General features: G+C 39.5%; 1 protein-coding gene across 2 annotated transcripts in view; it reads left to right on the forward strand.

Moving 5' to 3' along the window:
- The window catches only part of ATP10B (ATPase phospholipid transporting 10B (putative)), a 2,370,254-nt gene that overhangs the window by 1,983,050 nt on the left and 369,382 nt on the right, over window positions 1–17,822 (forward strand). The gene's annotated exons all lie outside the window — the stretch shown is intronic.

Genomic DNA, 17,822 nt, shown 5'->3' on the forward strand with positions numbered 1-17,822 from the left:
CGCAACTGTAGTTTATAAGCTACCATGTAGGTGGCAATCCACTAAGCACAGAAGAGGTTATCAGGGACCTGGGGACCCAGGTTGACAGTGGCCTTTCTTTTGACACACACGTTGCTAAAGTGGTTAGAAAGGCCTTCTACATTGCCCACCTGATCATGAAGGGATTCACATCCAGATCTAGTGAGGTCATTGTTCCCCTGTACTCTTCACTTATCAGACCAATGATCGAGTACAATGCCCCATTCGGGATGTATCTCACCCGACATCTGCAGCAATTGGAGAGACCCCAAAAGTTCCTCACCAAAAGGATAAAGGGACTCCAAAATCTGTCATATGCTGCCAGATTGAAGAAACTCCAGCTCTATTCAGTCGCATACCGCCTGCTCAGAGGTGACATGTGCCTGACATACAAGGCCATGTCCAACCCGAATTAATGGACATGCTCCACCTCACAAAATCCAAATCCACCAAAACCACTAGAGCAAGCGACTTAAACCTTAGCACGAATATAAATAGGACATGCTGGAGGGATAGATTTATCACTCAGAGACTCCCTATGCTGTGGAATAGAATCCCGGTCCATGTGAGGCAGAGCACCTCGCTGACTCTGTTCAAGAGAAATCTAGACCTGTGGATGGGAGATCGTAGGTTTACCCCGGGAATCATCTCTGTGTCACTGCTGGACAGAGGCACAACAAACTAATGGGCACAGTATTTTTTCATATAAGGGGTGGCGTAAGCCACAAAAATTTGGGCTAGGCTTATAAATGCCTTAGGGCAGATAGCCTAGTATAAACCTATGAACCTATGAACCTATAATGTAATCCCACATCAATTTATGGCTCAGAGGCAAATTATAATCATACTCAACTGTAAATCTGTACCATTCATGTACAACTAAATAGTAAAGCAGTTTTACAGTATTATGAGCTGGTGTTTCCAGCAAAAAAATCTGTCTATTACAGCCACTTAACCCAAAAATAGAGGCAGGATATGTAGGATAACAATCTCAGGTTTGTCTACCTGTTACTCCTTCTATCCTGTCTTTTAGATTTTTGCCCATTTAACCATTTACCCTCCTGATGCTTACAATGTCTTTGTGATTAATGTTTTTCGTTCATTCCATAAATAACTTTGAGAATACGTGGCTTTTGCAGGGAACTTGCCTTACTTACATTCTTTCTATAAAAAAGTAGTTGTAAACATCCTTGCTTCATTTCTGCTAACCGGTTTCAAAGAACTTCCATGTATGCCTGTGTTTACAATGAATGTAAATGCTTGTTCCATTACGTGTATTGTTTTTATATACTGCTGCCTTCATTCTAAGTTTCGCGATAACATCTGCTCTCATTTTTTTCCCTTAATATAGCTTCACAGAATTTACTAATTCTAAATTTTATGTAATTTAATGTATCAGCATTGTAAATGTGCATTATTTTGCTATTTCAGCCCTTTTTAAAGAGGTGTTTCATAGATCTGTGTCTTGGTTTAACAGCATGCTTTAGCTCAGATTGGCCTTATATATATAGATATTCTAGAAAATACAATATCATTAGCATCTTCCTAGAAATATTATGCCATCTGAATTTCTTCCTTCAGATTCATTTCTCTCTTTCTTTCTTCAGTTAAGCAAAGATCATTTCTGCTGAAGACACTGGCTTGACATATACCTGATATATTGTTATATGCCCTTCACATAAGTAATCTTTCAGAAGTAACTATAAATCTTGTTTTCCATCTTTTAATTAGAGAATCCCTTTAGGTTCCTGCTATCCATTTTAATGTTGCCCAACAGATTAAGATTATTACATTACTTTACTCCCTTCTTTAAGTGTAAATCAGTACACTTAGCAGCCTTTCTGATTTTTGCCTACTGGAGCATAGGAAACTGTGTCCTCCAAGATAAGCATTACAGATTGCCCTACCTGGCTAATCTGTTCCTCCTCTGTCAGTTGCAGATGAATCCCACCATTTATAAATCCTGTTAACATGCTACCAGAGATGTGCCAGGCGTATGTAGCTCGTAATTGTTGTAATTTATTATGTGACGGTCTGATGCTTGCAGTTTCAAGATCTATATCTTGCTCTGCATCCATCTGAAGATTATAATTCCTTCTTTCTTTAAAATGTAACTGACATGTGAAATAAATGCCCCAGACTACTGCCATGATGCAGTTATTTTTTCTTCTTTAAAATGAGATTGTTGGCCCATTTCTTATTTTTAAATTATTGCTTAGCTTTTCATTTTTTCCATTGAAACGTCCTTTCACAGACTCTGCAGGCTTATATTTTCCATGACTCACATGACATTTACTGCGGATTTATTTATCAAGCATTTCTTTTTTTAATTTTTACTTTTTTTTCTACTTTCAGTAACCAACAGCCACTTAGTGCTTACAATAATGACATTCTTGTAGTACATCTTTATTTGCATATCTTCTGTAGTGCTTTCACCTGCTATGACCTTATTACCTTTTAAGTAAAAAGTAGCAGCATTCAATGCACTGATGTTGCTCCATTAATATGGGGTTCATAGCAAAACTGGGGCACTGAAATAAGCAGTGTTGTATAAAAATGATGTTCCCAGTAGGTGTAGTGCTCTGAAAATGGTAAACCCTCAGTTAGGTTCCACTATATTAAAAAGCCTAAATGCTGGCACTTTGCCAAAGGAAGGGACAGAGGCAAGAATTGCTATTCCTGTGATACTGCTGGGAAAATATTTTAGGGCAGAGTCCCTACTGTTGACAGAAACTAAATTTGGCAAAACAATGAATATTTACTGACATTTCAGTTTCCCCCAGTAGTAAAGGATTAAACAGTGGTTCACAAATCTATCTATCCTCTTCAGTCAAAGTAGCAAATGTCCCATGTTTTGGGCTACTTGTGCACATGTGTATTTGTTTTGCTATATACAACAGTGACTCTTTACAGCTTAATTGTGCTACAATACCTTATTTTCAACAAGGTTTTACCTTTTCCTTCACATTTTACAGCTATGACAAATGATGATTCTAAAAAGTGACACTGGAGAGATTTGGGTGTCTGTTTCCAGAGATGCATTTTAACATTTGCATTGCATCACTTTATACAGTTAGAGCGATGCTGTACAGATTGTGATACTAGATCCTGCAGATTTCTAGGTGACATGTGTAAGAACAAAAATCTAATATTACTAATGTTATGCAAGAGCAACATAGTGGTTAATACCAGTGAGGTGGAATACCTAATGAGCCAGGGACTCAGAAATGGTTACCTCAATGTGGAAGACTTAAGTCAGCGGAAGCATACTTGCCTCAGCCAGTGCCAAGTGTTGGTACCATGAACCAGTGCTCCACCCTTTCAGCTCTTCAAAGGAGAAGTGAAAAAAGAAAAGAAAAGCACGTTCTGTGTCTGTATTAAGCCGATCTAGTGATTGGCTGATTCCAGATTCATAACTCCCTTTGCTCCTCCACTGAAGAGCAAAATAAAAAATACTGTCACCAGCTATGAGGCCAGATGCACAACACTCCCCCTTTTCTCCTTCCTAGCCATGCAGGTATAGTTTTTGTGCCTTGCCCCTCCTCCCTTTTATTAAAAAAGAAATAAATAAGAAAGAATTTATACTTATAAACTGTAGCAAACTGTTTCCTACAGTGTATACCCTTCCTGCATGGAGTGCTATAGTGCTCAGATTTTAGTTAAAAGATTTTTTAAACTTTTAAACTGTAACAAATTGTTTACTACAATGAAGCAAACAGTTACTACAGTTTAGACCACACACAAAGCACTACAGTGCACAGGTTTGACCACAAATGCAATACCAAAGCCAGTATAACATTAGATATCAGGATCGGCTGACCATGTCCCCAGTACTTTCTGCATGAGGCAGTTGCCTCTCTTGCCCTGTTCTACCTATGTTATTGAGTTTTTGTATCATTCTAAGCCTCGCCAATTCACAAACCACACTGTCACTACTGTTTTGCATTGGTGGTGGACATAGCATGATGAGTAACTTGCTTGAGATGCTCAAGGAAATGTTGGAAGCCAGGGATCAGCTCCACTACCATCACAATTGTTGCCATCTATATTCCCCCAAGGAATAATACTCCTGTGCTTGAAGACTTTCTCTCTTATCTTACAGCAAACTATTTGAATGAAACTATACTCCTTGGTGAGGTAAACATAAATTGGCTAGCTCTAAATGACCCTAACTCTACCTCTTACATCAACCTACTTGGCTTTACACAACTAATACCTGAGCCTACTCACCATAATAACTCACAAATCCCTTGCTCTCTAATAGACTGGATACTGCTATCTGATCCTGCTGTATACCATAACACAGAAACCCTTTCCAACTCCCTTAGTGATCATGCTCCCATAAAAGTAAATAGATTCCCTCCTCACTATACCAGGCCTCATAAATACAGAACTTGCCAAAAACTATACAACTTCTCTTCTGACACTTTTAACACCCTTCTCTCTAGAATTAACTGGAGTCACCTTAACAATCTCACTCTGGACGAAGCAGTAAAATGTTTTAATCCCATATTTATCGGTATACTAAACACCCTTGCACCCCTTTGTACTATAAGAATTAAATCCAAGGTATCCCCATGGCTCATCAAGGGAACCCGCACCCTTATGAGAAATAGATACAGGCTCTGGAAAACTTGGAAAAAATACAAACTCCCCACTGACCGGCAAAAATATAGAGAACTTAGAAACCAGACAAAAAAACTCATTGCTAAAGACAAAAATAATTTTCACTTCATCCCTCCCGGAACTCTAATAGCTGACCCCAAAAAGTTCTGGAACTCAATCAATCAAATATTGTATCCTGGTAATACTTCCTCCCCTAATCCCTATCCAAATAGGACACCTGATGACACTGCCACTGTCTTCAACTCCTTCTTTATCGAATCTGCAACAAAGATGATTAATACAAACTCCCCTCTACCTAAAGATCCTAATCACTCTGTCCTAACATCTTTCCCAACCCCTCAAAACCTTTTTCTGTACAACCTTTATCTACTACTTACATCAAATCTCTACTCTCCAAATTAAATCCTTGCTCTACTTCTGCTGACAACATTCCTTCCTTCTTCCTCCAGCTGTAAGCTAACAGTCTTGCCTTTCCTGTATCTATCTTGATTAACTGATCCATCACTGAGTCTATATGTCCATTGATCTGGAAGGAATCTTACATATTACCTATCCACAAAGGTGGACATTATCTAGACATCTCCAATTTTATACCTATAGCGATCTTGTCGCCTCTCTCTAAATTACTTGAAAAATGTATTCATAAGCAAACCCTGCAATGTCTACTACAGGAAAACCTACTTACTCCTGCTCAGCATGGATTCCACCCCAAACACAGTACAACTACTGCTGTAATCTCCTTTGCCAACACCATATCCCTGGCTCGTGATAGCAACAAACTTGTCTCCTGCTTATTTATGGACCTTTCTAAAGCTTTAGATATGGTATCACACCCTTTACTTCTGGCTAAATTGACTAATCTTAACTTCTCCATCACTACTGTCACTTGGTTTTCCAGCTATCTCTCTGATCGATTACAATCTGTGAATTGGCTCTCAGCATTCTCCTCCTCCCTGCCCATAAAAATGGGCGTTCCGAAAGGTTTCATACTAGGTACACTGCTATTTAACATCTTTACAAATCTACTCTAAACTTCTTGCTCTCAGTCATCTCTCGTACAATATGTAAATGATTCCACGGTGATTACCATCACTAATTCTCCCTCTGATCTCATCTCTAAAACTCAGGCTGCTTTTACCTCTGTAGAAACATGGCTTACCAACAACCAGCTAATCCTAAACCCTAAAAAATACAAACTCTTACTCTTTCTACCAAAAACTTTTAACCATCTCAAGTCCTCCTTTACCATACTATCTCTCAATAAAGACTCCTATAGTAGCTGAAACAAGCACCAAACTCTTAGGTGTCACAATATATGATCTGCTAAAATTTGATTTGCACATCAATAACTGCATCAAGAAGACTCATCAAAAATTAGGCCTCCTATACAGAAATAGAAAGTTTATCACCTACAAAGCTAAAGTAACACTGTCTTATACCTATTTATTACCTAGTCTACTTTATGGTTCTCAGATACTTACAAACCTCAACACCTCACACCTCACCTCACCCCGCAGAACTTACCTCAGCCTTTAATAAGATAGCAAGATTTTCTGTCCAACATACTTTTAAAACTCATCACTGTGTCTCACTTAAAGACGTAAACTGGCTGGAACTACCCAATTTGCTTCTTCTCTCTCAGCTTCAGATTATTCATTCTATACTATATCAACCTTACTACTGCCCTAGCCTATCCTCCTTTATATCTCACTACTCCCCAACTAGATTACTTCACAGCTCCGACCAAGACTTACTTTGTATCCACAAACCTAGGACTAAAATGGGTAGTAACCTATATAGCTATCACCCTGCCATTGCATGGAACAAGCTTCCACTTCAAATTAGATTAATAAAACAACCTAAACAATTCAAAGCAGCTGCCAAAGAACACTTAAAAACACTCTGGTCCTGCCCCTGTGCAGACCCACCATAATCTGTAGCCACCCATAAACTAACTAATACCCCAAACATTGCTCGACCGCCTTCTGCAGTAACACATCTATTCCTCCTATCTCTTCCTCCCAATCCTGTCTCTTTCTAGCTAACATTATATATGCCTCAGCTTAACCTCTACCCCTCCTACACCCCCCATCACCTCATAAAAACAACCATCACCTTCATAATACTAATACTTTAAGGCTGTTATGACTATTTCTATTCCATTTTCACTACATTACTAAACACTAATGTATAAAAATGCAAAACCTGTATAGTGTTTGTAAATATCAGCTAAAACAAATGGTATTATTCCTGTAATTGTTTGCAACGTATAATATTCCTGGAGCTTTTCTCCCTGGGCCTTCGTTGAAAAAGGGTTATTTTATAGCTCAGTCGAACATATCCTGGTCAACAAATGTAAAATAAATAAATAAATAAATCATACTATGTAGCCATGTGCTCCCCCCAGACACTGTGGTTGGTCTTGGTTAACCAACTGCAGAATGATTTTTGGATTCTCTGAATCACTCTACCAAGTTATTTTATTTTTTTTACACTTGAAGTAAAAAGTGTATTCCATGTTTTGACAGTGTACACCCATTCATCCCTATGGGAGTACTCATTGCTCAGATGAGTATAGGTAAGTACAGTGTAACCATGAAGTGTGTGTGTGTGTGTGTGTGTGTGTGTGTGTGTGTGTGCGTGCGTGCATGCGTGCGTGTCTGTGTCTGTGTGTGTGTGTGTGTTGTGGGATGGCCTATGTTACCACAATGCATGGGCTGGTAGGGAGAGCACTAGGATGGTCAAGTCTGACAGCACAATCTTCAGTTGGCAGGCATGGTAATTAGCAAGTAAGGAGGCACTTTCCCTTCTTTAACTATACTTGTCTCTGAATCAGAGATTCTCTCTTCTCCACTTACTGATTAAGACATCTTAACCAATTGGCACAAGTGGAGAAAATGTCTCTGAATCCCAACCAAGATGTATAAAAAGTATCAAAGCTGATCTGAGAATTTTGAAATGCATAAACCATGTTTCACTTTATCAGAGTGCTTAGGCTCAAACATGTTATAAGATGAATTAACAGTAAGAAGAAAACTAGTGAAAAATGTAAAATACATTACACTTAGTAAAACAGAAAGCATAACTAAATTGCTGACAACATAGCAAACAAATGTTAGCTGTGGAATTACCAACAATGCAGACATTAGAATACTAGTTATACAGATATGTTAAATTAATCAAATGCACTGGCTAATCTGTTCATGATAAAGAAATACAAGAACATTGCACAATGGTAAAGAAGACCTCGTAATGGATAATCAATTAAATGTTTGTGAGACATTTTTTTTCTTGTACTTACAACAGAAACTACTATCTGCAAAGTCACAGCTTAGTCATAGATGACTATAATAGTAATAATTGGAAACAAAAAACTCACACAGATAAGAAAACATATTGTATATATACTGTATAGATATATGAAAATCATACATATAATCAAACATACCACATCATAATGTTTAATGTTTTTTTATTCCAGCAGAAGTGATCGAAACTCATTTGATCACTTCTGCCTGAGTTAAGTATGTGCAAGACTGCACACAGTGTGGATTGGGGAATTTCCCCTTTCCCCATTATAGAGTGATGTCAGAGTTGATATACATAATTAGCAGGGTGTGTGTGTGTGTGTGTGTGTGTGTCTGTGTGTTTTTTTATTTTTGAGTTTTGCCTTTCAATCTTACAGGATTGACATTTAGCAATTTGTAAGTAAATATATATGCTTGGAATACTTTGGGAGGAGGTCACTTAGAAGCCTGATATGTTGAAATGGATTACCTTCCATAAAGTATATTACTATAAAATCTATAACAATGCACTTCAGTAACATGTTGTGGTAGTCACAGTTCATTATTATGGACCAAAGTAAATCTGCTTGGCCTGGAACATTTTTGCTGCCTGTGTTCATAGCAGTAATAACTCTATAGAGGACACTGCAAAATGGATTATCAGAAAGTACTAGACAAAGTATACTAATTGCATGGCAGAAACTCAAAGTAGATGTTATCAGCAATCCTTTGATTCAAGTTGAATTCTAACCATAATTTACTGATGGGTCATCTGGTGACTAAGTAGTCCAGTCATGTACCACCAGTTCAGTGCAAGAAAACTATACAGGCTGTATAGTACAGGAGCTGCCATCTTGTTAGGGTGTTTATCTTTTTCCTCCCAAGAGTATTTCTTTTTTAAAACAATACATTTTCTTTAGGACAGGCCAAGGCCTAATGTAAGCTGTGGTATACTTTGAAGTCAGTTGATGGCCAGCATTTCTGAGGAGTTTCTTCAATGTACCTTTCTGATATTTCATTTGGTCAGCTCACGATTGATTGTTGAGACTAATGGAGATGTACAAAATCTGTTCTGAGGTCAAGGGTCAAATTTCCATATATCTTATCCAAGTTATAGACTCATAGGTTCATACTAGACTAACGACCATCAAGGTCTTTACAAGCCTAGCTGTGCAACCCAGGCCAGTTTTTATCCCAGAGTTCTTTGGATGCATATATGGTGAGATATGTTATTAAACAGGTAGCTAAGGGTTATATGTGTGTGTGTGGGCGGGGGAGTATGTTAGTTGGGGATTAATTTACTTACTGATGATCTCTGTACATCAGAGACACGGGGGCCAGGCTGGCAATGAATTTGTGATTTCCTGTCCATTAATCAAGGTTTCTTGTGAAGAGGCATGTTTACTAGAAACAGCCAGAAACTAATAGGCACATTAGCCCTAGGGAGGTTACAATTGCAAGTTACACCCATCTTTTATAGGTTAAAAGAAACATTACATGACACAGTTTTTTATGAAAAGATTACTACTTCCACGGGTCCCTGAACATTAGTTATAAGTAAAGTGAACTAGCTACGATTTTAATTAATAATATTTTACTATATGTTCTGTTATAAGACAACAGAACTTTGTTTTTTTATAAAATTAAGGCACTCATTTTACCTAATGACTTAACAAAAAACTGTTTGACTTCAGTATTTTAGGATTACACCTTTAAGTTATGTGACTGTGCTTAATTGGCTTAATTGTATTAACAAGTATGAGTCACTGGGATAGTACTTAAACTTGTTTTTTCTTTCTGAGCACTATTGTCTGAAGAAGTTAGGAGAAGTGTTTCCTAACGAAAAGCGCTTTACACTTTGTGACTTGGATTCTGTGCAGCCAGATCGTTTTTAACTTTTTATTGCTTGGCAGTTACTGGAGTGTGCACCAGACTACTGATTGCTGTAAGCTTGTTTTACTCAGCTATTAAACCTTGTTGGACTTTGCAGTGTATGCTCATCTTGTCTTGTGCCTATTATTTCTTGTGAAGAGGGTCAAGAATGAACTCTGCTTCACAATGATGGGGAGCTGATTCCATAGCATGGGGATCCATTGAGACACATATCAGTCACTCCAGTAGATTCTATTTATGTTACAGACATATTTATGTTCAGGTGCATGGATGCAGTGTTTCTAGTGTTGTTTGCCTTGCAGATGTGCAAGGATTCCATAAGAGCTGGATCCGAAGATGTCTTATGTACTAGGCTTGGATCGTCTCTCAGTAACCTGTAGGAGACTGAGTACAGAGATAGGACCTTAAGGCAATCTGTTTAGGACAGGGTATTCATACCCTGGGTTCTTCTGGTGAGAAACACTTGAGGACACTCCAACTGTTGCAAGTGCCTGGCTAGGTACATGCCAAAGGGGGTATTGTACTCAATGATGGGTCTGATAATGGCTTAGTAGAATAGTACTCTTACTTCCTTGGACTTGGATGCCACACCCTTGCTCATAAGGTGGGTGAAGTAGAATGGTTCTCCTACTAATTTGGCTATGTGTTGGCCAAATTCCAGCTTACTGTCCACATATGTTCCCAGATCCCTAAGTATTGGGTCAGCTCTTAGGGGTATTTTATCAATGTTGAAATTAGCTTGGGTGGATGCATTCCCAGAGGGTACTGTAATAAATGTTATTTTTTCCACTGAGTTTTAATCCATGGCTTTCACACCAGTCATTTGTTTGAGTTCTAATTTACAGTCATCTGTGAAGTTGGTGAGCCAGAGGCCTTTGACATTAGCCTTGAATTCCAAGAGGTAGATGCTATATAGGAGTGGACCCAACACAGAACCCTGGGGTACTCTGCTGGTGACCAGTCTCTTGGTGGAGGTAGTCTCACCAATTCTGACTTCTTGGGTCCTATCTATAAGCCAACTGGCAATCCAGTGAGTTATGTATGGATTTATACCTAGTTCTGAGTGTTTGTCAACAATACCTGACTGGACTGTTGTATTGAATGCCACTGTTCTCCCCTCATCCATAGCCATGGTAACCCTCTTGAAGAAGTCTTCCAGGTTAAATAGGCAAGACCTTCCCTTAACAAATCCAAACTGGGATGGGTCCAATGTCTGTAGGTTGTCAATGTCTTGATCATTTCCATGATAATTCATTCAGTGGCTTTGCATATTAGACTTGTCAAACTGATGGGTCTGTAGCTCCTGGGGTAAGTTGATGGCCCACCCTTATGAAGACACATGGCCCTCCATTCACCTGGCACTGTTCTGAGGCTCTATGCGAAAAATGCTTCAAGTGGTCCTGATAGGTCATATTTTAGTTTATGCAGGAGACAGCTGGGGGATATTGTCAGGCCCTGCTGAAACAGTGTTTTTGGCCTTAGTGAGCACCTACAGGATCTGCTGTCTTTTGATAGTTTGGGGGGAATATGCTAGAAGGGATTTCAGAAGGGGTAGTGGGGGCAAAGTTAGAGCTAAATTTATCAGCCAGTAGATTTGCTATGTCATCCTGGTCAGTGACAGTTGTGCCCTTTACCACCAGTTCTGCACACTGCTGAATATTACCTTTAGGATTTCTGACATAACCGAGGAAAGCCTTGCGATTATCTTTAGCTAGGGAGGCTATTCTAACCTTGTAATTGGCCTTGATGGACTTTATTAGACCTCTTATTTTCTGATTTAGTTGAATTGGAGAACTCTTGTCTCTATGAGAGTTGTTTTTTTTTATTTTGGCCATGGCTTTTTTTTGTTATATAGCCTATTAAGTAAGGATTCTGTCAGTGTGGTTTGTTTTTGGTGTTAGATCTGGGCAAACATCTGATAGGTACAGCAGCCTCAATGCATCCATTTAAATGTTTGTACAGGCTTCAGTAAATATTTCTGCAGAGGTAGCTATTTACTCTGGGTTTGGGGGAGCTGTTTATTTTGACAAACATAGCTTAACAAGATGTAGTTTGCTTTAGTATAGTTCCAAACTGTTATGGGTTTAGTTGGGTTTTCTGGGTTGAATTTTATTTTGAGGGAGACAGCGTTGTGGTCCAACTTCACCAATGAGGTTGTGACACAGGGGCAGGGAGGAGGTTGCAATACTCTCCCTTGATAGTGAGCACTGTGTTGATCCTCTGGTTAGAGAGTGCACTTTCTAGTCCAGGGTGTTTGTGCTGATGAAATCCAGGAAATGTTGTGCCTGTGAGTTATAGGCAATGCACATTTCCTAGTCTGTAGAGGGAAATTTCAAGTCTCCCATGAATAGTGCATTTGGTTGGATGGTGTGTGTCGATAGTAGGTCTAGGTTAGAGTTGTAAGCTTTGTGGGTCATAATGGGCAACCTGTAGTTGGCCAGTACATGGTAGGGAACCTTATCTATAGAGACCTGGATATGGATGAACACCAGGGCATCATCCTGTTTAGCCAACACAGAGTTGTATTTGCTACTAACATATACTGACACACCTTCACCTTTAGCCCCTGTCTATGCTGCTGTTGACCTACATGTGTAGAAGGCAGTGTAGCCTTCCACTTCCAGACTACTTTCTTTGTCTTTAGAACATGTCTCAGCAACAACACAGATGATTACATTCTCCAGAGTGAAGAGAGCTTGTAGAGTATGGAGTTTCGTGTTTAGGCCCATAGCATTAAGGTTGCTTTGATTTTTTTTTGTTTTGTTTTTGTTTTTTAGGCTATGCTGGTAGTTTTATCATTTTGACATGCCTAAAAAAGGCTGAAGGGGGGTGGATAAAATTTTAGTCAATATTCAAAAGCCCAGGGGGGGCAGGTGCAGACCATCCTTGGCAAAGCACAGTGGTCTGTCAACCATGTCCTTCCATGATGATAAATGTTGGATTCCCCTGGAGTGACAGTGGAAACTAAACCAATTTTTAAAATCAATCATTTTCACTTTATACTGTGGTATCATCCTTGGTGAAGGTAGAATGCTGCTCAATGCAAGGCACGTTTCTGTCTGTGACACATATTCTGAGAAACCCACAATGTCTGTTTTCATATAGTCCGATGAGGTAAGCCTCAGGTCATTTACACCCATGTGAACTATAATAGAATCATATTGGTCCCTGTGGTGCCATGGCCTGAGTGTGCCCATGATATTGAGGATCCTTACTCCAGCTAGGAAACTAACTGTTAACTTCTCCTTATCCATTCTGCTGAGAGGACTATCTGTGTGTTATACAATATAATCCCCTAGTCTACTATTACAAGAGTACTAGATAATGTTTGCTTGCCTTATGGGCTTTGTTCTTTGGGGGATCATTGGGTGTAGGTTTATGTGTAGTGCTATGTGCTTCTTTCGGTTTGTGCCTTAGTAATTGCTGAGGGTAGGTTTTGCCATTCTATTAAGTGCCTCAGGATAAGATGGCCTATGTGTATGGCATCAATCCCTCCAACAACTGCCCACACCATTGACTTCAAAACATTTGACGTTTGCCAAACATTTTGTTACCATGTCACAAAAGGATTAGTGTACCTCTATCTTGCCAGCCAAACCCAGCAACTTAAGACGCTGTGAGCCAAGCTAAGAGGAAAGGAGTTGCATCACCTTAACCCTAAGCTGACTCAAACCTTATAAAGAAAGATGTGTAGGATCTGCCCTGTGCTTCAAAGAAGTATGAATTATTTTTTTATGATTTTATTAGCCTGGTAAAAATGATTCATACTAATTTTGAAAACATTTCTCCTATTCTTCTTTTTTATTAACTGATTCAGAGCTGTCACTCAGCTGCAATATCAATGTCCCTGTTTAGTTATTAAAACTTTCTATTTAGCCACCAAAAAATGCATTTGATGACATGGTATGCCTGCTATGAATGCTTGGTTTTGTAATAAACTATAAACTATGCAAATTAGCTCATTCTTGTATGTATGCATTACTTCATTTATTTATATTTATTAATCTTTTAGACAGTAACTCAGAAAGGACCATTTTCAGGCATGGCATGGGCATTGTTTAAGAACACATGAAATGCATTCATATTATAACACTGATACATATCTCCAGTGCAACCTACACAGATATTACACTCCATATAGAAAATGCCCAGCAGTAACACGTGCCAGTATATAAATGTAACTAAGTACAATACTATATGGTGGTAAATACTGGGGTACAATATTATACTATAACATATACCATAACAGGGCATGTAATTGTCATTTTACTTTTGCCAAATAAAACAGACAATGGATAAAATGATAATCTAGATCAGTTTACAAACATGTCAGACCAACAAATAAAATTAATTAATTTCTCTAACTATGATAGTACCAGTGCTGTTGCTTGATAAATAGTAAGTAATCAATTGCAAAATAGGTGATGGAATGCAGATTTCATACTGACAGGTATGCAAGACCACAGCTATAAGATAAAATGCATCCTCTGTCTACATGGATAGAGTTTAGTGATTTAAGGAGTTTCACACAAGAAAAACAAAACTTAGTAAATTCAGAAAAGTGAAGCAGACTCATGAAGGCATTTCTTGGGGGAGGGTATATTTTTTCACAAGTGAACAAATATGTATAAAACATATTGCAACAACTGGAAACATTCAAACATTCTTTTAACCCAAGTTAGACAAGTACACAAAGAACTTTCTTTACAAATGAAAATGTTGATAAATCAGCATTCCTTAGTCCATGGCTCATTAAGAAAGTAGAATTAGCAGCTATTACAGAATATAAGGTGACTCATCATCTGACTTCTATCCAGTTAAACACTTCTGCGACAGTGGAGTGCAGGCTGTCAGGAGATTTCCTGGGGCACATTCTGTTCAAGAAGGTATTCTTCACAAAGTACAATACTTTCGAGCTATATGCACTGTGACCTGACAGGTGGCCAGCTCATAATCTGTTCTGCATCCAAATCAGAGGTGCACTGCAGAAACCGGTACTCTGCATGTGAAAAACAATGTGTGTTTCTTTACGTTATCACATGCTACAGATTTGTTTTGGAAGAACTGACTCTGGGCACATTTGGTTTTTATAGTCAGAGACTGTTCTTTATAGGCTTTGTCGATTTGCTTGCAAGATATGACACTGAATATAAAGACCTTTCTAAAATATGACTCAGGTCAGAAACAACACATAAAAGAATGCATATTTATTTACAGCGCTCAACTTGGCCCTTGAATATTACCTTTAAGATTTCTGACATAACCGAGGAAAGCCTTGTGATTATCCTTAGCTAGGGAGGCTATTCTAACCTTGTAATTGGCTTTGATGGACTTTATTAGACCTCTTATTTTCTGATTTAGTTGAATTGGAGAACTCTTGTCTCTATGAGAGTTTTTTTTTTTTTTTTTTATTTTGGCCATGGCTTTTTTTTGTTATATGGCCTATTAAAGTAAGGATTCTGTCAGTGTGGTTTGTTTTTGGTGTTAGATCTGGGCAAACATCTGATAGGTAGAGCAGCCTCAATGCATCCATTTAAATGTTTGTACAGGCTTCAGTAAATATTTCTGCAGAGGTAGCTATTTACTCTGGGTTTTGGGGAGATGTTTATTTTGACAAACATAGTATAGTTCCAAACTGTTATGGGTTTAGTTGGGTTTTCTGGGTTGAATTTTATTTTGAGGGAGACAGCGTTGTGGTCCAACTTCACCAATGAGGTTGTGACACAGGGGCGGGGAGGGGGTTGTAATACTCTCCCTTGATAGTGAGCACTGTGTTGATCCTCTGGTTAGAGAGTGCACTTTCTAGTCCAGGGTGTTTGTGCTGATAAAATCCAGGAAATGTTGTGCCTGTGAGTTATAGGCAATGTGCATTTCCTAGTCTGTAGAGGGAAATTTCAAGTCTCCCATGAATAGTGTATTTGTTTGGATGGTGTGTGTCGATAGTAGGTCTAGGTTAGAGTTGTAAGCTTTGTGGGTCATACTGGGCAACCTGTAATTGGCCAGTACATGGTAGGGAACCTTATCTATAGAGACCTGGATATGGATGAACACCAGGGCATCATCCTGTTTAATCAACACAGAGTTGTATTTGCTCCTAACATATACTGACACACCTTCACCTTTAGCCCCTGTCTATGCTGCTGTTGACCTACATGTGTAGAAGGCAGTGTAGCCTTCCACTTCCAGACTACTTTCTTTGTCTTTAGAACATGTCTCAGCAACAACACAGATGTCTACATTCTCCAGAGTGAAGAGAGCTTGTAGAGTATGGAGTTTCGTGTTTAGGCCCATAGCATTAAGGTTGCTGTGAGGTTTTTTTTGTTTTGTTTTTGTTTTTTAGGCTATGCTGGTAGTTTTATCATTTTGACATGCCTAAAAAAGGCTGAAGGGGGAATGGATAACATTTTAGTCAATATTCAAAAGCCCAGGGGGGCAGGTGCAGACCATCCTTGGCAAAGCACAGTGGTCTGTCAACCATGTCCTTCCATGCTGATAAATGTTGGTTCATAGGTTCATAGGTTCATAGGTTCATACTAGGCTATCTGCCCGAGGGCATTTACAAGCCTAGCCCATCGTTTTGTGGCTTACGCCACCCCTTTAGTATGGGGAACTATACCCATTATTTTGCTGTGCCTCTGTCGAGCAGTGACACTGAGGTAATCCCTGGGATATATCTGCGATCTCCCATCCATTGGTCAAGATTTCTCTTGAACAAGGCCAGCGAGGTGCTCTGCCTCACATGTACCGGGATTTTGTTCCACAGCATAGGGAGTCTTTGGGTGATGAATCTATCTCTCCAGCACGTCCTATTAATAGCCGTGTCGAGGTTTAAGTCTCCGCCCTTGTGGCTCTGATGGATCTAGATTTTTGAGGTGAAGCATATTCATCAAATCTGGGTTTGACATGGCCTTGTATGTTAGGCAAAGGTCACCTCTGAGCAAGCGGTAGCGACTGAATAGAGCTGGAGTTCTTTCAGTCGGGCAGCATAGGACAGATTTTTGAGACCCTTTATCCTTTTGGTGAGGAACTTTTGTGGCCTCTCCAGCTGCTGCAAGTGTCGGGTCAGATACATTCCGAATGGGGCATTGTACTCAATCATTGGTCTGATGAGTGATGAGTAAAGGGAGACTATGACCTCCCTTGATCTAGATGAGAATCCCTTCATGATAAGGTGGGCAATGTAGAAGGTCTTCCTGACTACTTTAGCTACATGGGTGTCGAATGACAGACTACTATCAACCTGGGTCCCCAGGTCCCTGATAACTTCTTCTGTGCTCAGTGGATTGCCACCTATTTGGTAGCTAGGGGTAACCTTGTTTTTCCCGAAGGGTATGGCTATGCATTTTTTGGCATTTAACTTTAGGCCGTGGCTCTGGCACCAGTTATCCGTTTCTGTGAGACCCTTCTGAAGGATATCTGTGTCAGGCGTGTTTTCTACTATGGCCCAGTTTGCAGTCATCTGCAAACTTTGTCAGCCATAACCCTCCTGTGTTTGCTTGTACTTGGAAAAGTAGATGCCAAACAAGAGTGGGCCCAGGACTGAGCCCTGTGGGACACCACTTGTGACAGGCTTTGAGTCTGACATGGCGCCAGCAACTCTGACCCTGTGGGTTCTGTCACTCAGCCAGTTTGCAACCCATCTTGTGATGTATGGGTTAACATTTAAGCTGATGAGTTTTCAATGATACCGAGTGGGGTATTGTATCGAAGGCCTTAGCCAGATCGAGGTAGGCTGTATGGACTGCCTTTCCCTCATCAATGGCTTTGGTGACTGTTTGAAAAAGTCAACCAAGTTTAAAAGGCATGATCTGCCTTTGACAAAGCCAAACTGGGTTGGATCCAAAGTCTGCAAATTCCCTATGTCTTTATTTATGAGGTCCATTATGATCCTCTCCATGGCTTTGCAGATAAGGCTTGTCAAGCTAATGGGCGGTAATTTCCAGGGTCGGTGGAGGCACCGCCTTTGTGAAGTGGGACCACAGTTGCAGTGCGCCACTC

This window comes from Protopterus annectens, chromosome 4.part0 (assembly GCF_019279795.1).
Source record: "Protopterus annectens isolate FY-2018-M chromosome 4.part0, PAN1.0, whole genome shotgun sequence".
Lineage (NCBI taxonomy): Eukaryota > Metazoa > Chordata > Ceratodontiformes > Protopteridae > Protopterus > Protopterus annectens.